Source organism: Sapajus apella, unplaced genomic scaffold (assembly GCF_009761245.1).
Source record: "Sapajus apella isolate SASKATOON/1434 unplaced genomic scaffold, GSC_monkey_1.0 scaffold5, whole genome shotgun sequence".
Taxonomy (NCBI): domain Eukaryota; kingdom Metazoa; phylum Chordata; class Mammalia; order Primates; family Cebidae; genus Sapajus; species Sapajus apella.
In genome coordinates, this window is record NW_022436945.1 from 2,560,704 (window position 1) to 2,566,703 (window position 6,000).

The window sequence follows — 6,000 nt, forward strand, 5'->3', positions numbered from 1 at the left end:
ACACATTGCTTTGTACCTGTCATTGAACTGAAACTTTTTTTCTTAAAGCAAGAGATATTCATTGGGTAGAGAAAGACCAAGAAATATGACGGAAGGGAAACATGGGCTGATTTTGTAAGATAAAGTTAAACTCTTCTTCCCCAAGTTAAGTGAAAATTTTAAATATTTATGCATAGTGGGCAATGTAGAAGAAAGAGAAATTTTTCCCCGGGGAAAGAAAAGCAAATAAAACAATGCCTATGAGCTTCTTGAGAGCAAGTACCATGTTTTGCCCTATTTGGGTATCCAATGCCTAGCAACATGCCTGACACATGGCAGGTACTCTGTAAATGCAGAACTAATTAATCAAAAGACAGAAGAGATCTAGAAATTAATATTTATTGTCAGACTCATATAGGCATTTTCCAGTTGCTTATGGCATGTTTGTGTATGAGGCTATGTTGGTACCAGGAACTAAAACCAAACATGAGAACTGGTTAAGCAATAGCTGCAAATGTGATATAGCCATGGAAATTTTGAAGCAGAGACTGGTGATTGTTCATTAAAATTAAAATCTTGATTCACCTTCCCACGATAGCAGGAAGAATCACAATGAATAAATCTAAAACCTATGTGCATGAACATCACAGCTCAAAATAGTTTGATGTGTCCTACTTCCTATCATCCTTCCAGCAGTCCTGAATACATATTAGCACAGATTCTTCCCTCTGAATGGTTTAGTGAGGTGAATGAATCTTTAGCCAATAGATGTAAGTGAGCTTATGGGGTCCATTTCTGCCTATAGCTCTTGAGAAGCATTCCATTTCCATATTCTCTTTTCATTGTCCTACCAGCAGTGATGATAGTAGTAAAACTGTAGGAAATGCCAGAGCCAAAAACTAGAAAGTTTCTAAGACACAGTAATTCACATACAATCTTTAGGCCTATGAATTACTGTGATAAATAATCAATGCCAACCAGAAATAGCTGCATTGGGATTGATATGTTATATATTGTATCATTATTTTGGTAACATAGTTTAACCTATTTTAAGTAACACAACTTATACACATCTATGTGGCTTATGAGCACAATACAAGCTTTATCAACATCTTAGAATGATAAAGAGGATCATGTCAAAAAATCTGCAATTAACATGAGTGTGTTTTGCAGTTCACAATGCTTTGATATACACTAGTTATGGTCCTTCCAATAGCCACAAGAGATAGGCAGGATAAACATTATTATTTTCATTTCAGAGGTGAGAAGATCAATGATCAGGGAAATTAAATAAATTGTCAAAATCTAGTAGTGTTAGAATTAAGGCATGAATCTTTTGATTCCAAATCCTTTGCTTTTCTCACTGTAATATTCTGAATGTCTGCCTCTGTATAAAATACTTAATGATTTGCTGATTTTTGCAGAAATTTCTCCAAAGGATTAAGGTCCTTCTTGGAAAAGTCAATTTGCTTGAATTCTAAATATGGAAGGATTTATAAATCCAGAGGATTTAGCAATGAGGCTGGGTCTAGCACAGATTGTTTTTCTTTGTAGACACCGCAGTGTCTCAGACTTGGATGGCTCCTGCAGAAGCTGTTAAACTCACTCTCACCTTCACTGAAACAAAGACTGCTCTGACACATCCCCGAGAATTGATCAGTCAGCTTCTGCATGAACACCTCTAGTGATGGAGCACTCACTACTTCAAAAGCTTTCTCTATCTATTGTTAGGGTAGCCAATCTGGTCTGATTTCCCCGGAGCTTTTCTGGTTTTAAAGCTGAAAATCTCACATCCTGGCCTTGCTCTGAGTCCCGAGTAAACTAACAGGGGTGTTGGGTTACCCTACCATTGTTGAACAATTGAATTATTAAAATCTTTTAATTGAAATGAAGCATGCCTTGCTGTAACTTCAATCAAGGTTACCTGTTATGCCCTCACCAGTGTCTGTTATTCAACCAGCATTTGTTTCTTGTAGATTTCTGGATTCTCTGGTTTTGTCTAGCTACCACAAGCCAGAGGTAAACTTTATTTTCAGCTTTACCCTACTTCATGTCTCATAGACAGAGCCTGATGACATTCTAGCAATAATCCAGAATGCCTAAGTAAATTATTCTCCCTATAAGACTAAAGAATAAGCCTCTGGAAATTATTTTTCTGTTTCCCCAGCATGATCTTTATGATAGCATTAATAACAATAAAAAATAAATGTAATACTATTATAATCAATCAAGGATAAGACTAATGTATTAATTAACAGTAATTGATTCTTAAATAGGAACTAATTATTTTCTCACTTCATTTTCTTAGGAAAAACAATATTATGTCTTCTAAGTTTTCACCACTGAACGTAATTTGCCTCTGAGATTTCAATTCTTTCTTCTTCTTTTTTTTTTTTTTAGTATATGTGCTGCTGAAGGGAGCACTTCTTCTTCTATTTTTTTTTTAAATTTGAGTGCACCACTTACTCTTTGGGGAAAAAGGAACAGTTTCTAAATTATTGGGTTCTGAGGGACTACCAAAAGCAGGAAATTCATGTTTTATGAGTTTCCCTCAAATCAAAGCAAGAGGGTTATGGTCAACATCATCCTTTCACTCCCACTGGGTACTTTCTGAGCGTTGCTTTCAGAGGCCAAAGAAACTTTTTCAGTGAAAGGCACATCCACTCTATGGCTTTGTTTCCTGCTGAAAATGTAGATTTTATTGTTCTAAATCTGATTGTGATTCAAACTTCCTACATAAATTTAGGAAAAACAACTTAAGGGCTTTATCTCGGTTTCAGATACATACATACAGAGACCTGTATGATCTAGCTACAGTATGTTTCTTTCATAAAACGTTAGTAAATGTCTGATAAATAACTAATATCTTTTGGGTTCTTCCCTCTACCAAGTGTATGCTAATGAATTCCTTTGCTTACATCCAATACTGTAAGTTAGGTTTTGTTATACAGCATTTACAGGTAAAAAGAATCAAATCCCAAAAGGATCTAAACATTCCCAAGGTCATCACCTCAGGCAGTGACTCTAACCAGAACTATCGTACCCTTTCCACCCCCTGCTGCCACCCCACTCCAAGCCAGGAGGCATTTAGTAATGTCTGGGGGCATTGTGAATTGTTGTAACTGGGCAGGTGCTATTCTCATTGAGAAGGTAGAAGACCAGGATGTAATCATATATCCTATGGTGTGTAAGACAGGCACCTCCCCCACAACATAGAACTATGTGGCCCAAAATGTCCATCCTGCTGAGTTGAGAAATACTAAGCTAATAGATGGAAGATTGAGGATTCAATCACAAAGAATATAATTCCAGAGTGCACATTCAGTATTTTCTCTTGAAATACATATTTAATCTCATATGCTTTCCCCGAGCATAGTTGCTTGTGCCTGTAGTACTAGCCACTCAGGAGGCTAAGGCAGGAGAATTGCTTGAGCCCAGGAGTTCCAGTCCAGCCTAAACAACATAAACAAGGCATCATCTCTAAAAAGAAATAAATACATGCATACATAAACACATAATAAAATATTTTATCAAAATACTAATGATAATAGAAATCCATCATTTTACAAAATATTATTGTACTCATTTGTCCATTTATAACTCATAATTTATAGGGTCTAAGATAAGGGACCTAAATAATTCTGGGTAGACTATGGCAAAGGCATTTGCATATATATTATACATGATAGAAGCTAATGAGAAAGGTAGAGCCCACCTAAGAAAATCTCAAGGGCTAGGTCCATTCTGAAAGAGTGTTAATGCCTAAAGTGTTTGGAAGATCATAGCTGGTTCACATTTTATTGTTGGAAGTGCCTTACGGAGATTGGTAGAATCACAATTGAGATAGACCTGTGTGCTTAATACTGAACTATTTTTCACAAGCAACCTTTGCGCAATGAGCTAGGATTGGTATGGCTATGAAAGCTGTAACTCAAGGTTTGTACACAGATTGATGCCACTCAGGCTGGCACAGGCATTAGCTCCATGCTGTGCCCTGGGCAGAGAGCAAGATTCAGTCTCCTTCATGCTCCACCTTTTTCCTTGTAGGCACCAAGCATGCACTCTGAGGCCAGAGGAGAGATCAAGACTTTGTGGAGACAGAGTAGATTCAAGAGGAGTAATCCTTGACTGTGATGCAGACTGCCTTTGAACTGGGGTTGACTTCTATAATTACAATCTTTGATAGCTTCTGAGCACAAAAGGAAACCATGAGAGTCTTGGCAATTGCCAGCACTCAGGCAGGCATGGATCCCAGACCCCACTTAGTGTTTGTGTTAAGTCAATAGAGCACTGAAGTAAGGCTTTAATGGGGAATAGAACCTGATATCTTTTTTTTTTGCCAGATATTATTTTTATATTCATCTCACAAGTATTTATGAACATTTGATATTAATTGTACAATTTTTTAAGTATACACACTGGTAAAACCAAGAAGGATACAAGAACATCCTTGTCCACTTGGGAGTTTCATTTTAGTTAGTAAATATTCAATGTGAATATTATCTCTAAAAAGAAATAAATACATACATACATGAACACATAAATAAAATATTATATATTTCAATATATATGTAAGAATATATTATATAAAACATACATTCTTCAAAATTTATTAAGAAAAGAAAATGAACTATTTCCTTATTTGTCATACATTTGATAAATATTATGTGCTAAGTATGGTGTAGGTGTGAAAGGAAAACATAGCTGAATATATGAGCCCTCTCTTCAAAAATCTTCTAATGTGGTTTAAGAAGCAGATGGATGATGTGGCAAGAAGAGGAAAACAAAAGAAAAAGGGGAAGGGAAATGAAGGGGAGAGGAGGAAAGGGAAGGAAGGGGGAAGGAAGAGGAGAGGAGGGGAGGGGAGGAGGGGAGGGGATGGGAAGGGAGGGGAGAGGAGTAAGGAAGCACTGATGTAAATATGGACTCCTATTTCATTGTTGGATTACCTTGGGACAGTTACTGAACTGTCTTAGGCTCAGTTTTCTCATCCATAAAATAGGCACAACAATACTTTGTGAACAGAACAGAAATTTTTAAGTGCATTAATAAAAGTATAATTACGGGTGTTCACTTGCTCTCACGAATGGAGATGGCCAAAAGAGATGCTCCTGGCCTCTGTGTCAGTACTAAAGAAACTGATGAATGAGCAATCTCCTCCTATCCTTTCCATCAGTGATGTTCTAACCCAGGAGGACCAAGGGAATCCAGGTCCAGAGACTAGGGACAGAGAAAATGAAAAGTGGCTTAACTCAGCCACACAGTAATCAAAAAGACAGGTGTAAATTAGGGGAATTCACTTTCTTATAGTACCCTAGAGTGCTTTACAGGCAATAGGCTTTGAGTTGATAGAACGTTGACAGTGAACTCTGTATCTCCTGTTCCTATCTTTCATTCCTAGCTGTGAACTCCTATCACCTTGTGTATAAATCCAGACGACAAGAAATCACCCAAGGCCACTGAATCAGAATCTCTGGAAGCAGAGCCCAGAAACTGTACATTGAAGAATCACATCCAGGAGTGGAAATCACTGCAGCAGAGCATCACTGCATGTGGATTGGGGTGTGGGGGGATGGGAGATAAAACCTTTTCACTTCTGGTTGAAGCTCCTCAGTATGCAAAAGGGACTCTAAGATGATTTGATCTCACACATGAGAAGATAGATCCTTTCTTTGGTTGTATGCTTATTATTTTGTCAGTCCACCTGGATAGCATCTCACACCAGCCCTCCAGCCAGGACATCACCTTGAGGAATGACACTGACATTTCTTCTCCATTAACTTCCACATCCCTTCACACACCGAATCCGGTCAACCCAACTTTCTTAGTGCTTTTCAATCCTTGTCATCTTCTCCCTCTTCATTTATGCAGCCTTCTGCCAAGCCTTCATAATCTTTTACTTTCTTATTTAAAAGCCTATTTTATTTGAATAAAATCAAAACAACATTGAGATACCATCTCACGCCAGTTAGAATGGCGATCATTAAAAAATCTGGAGACAACAGATGCTGGAGAGGATGT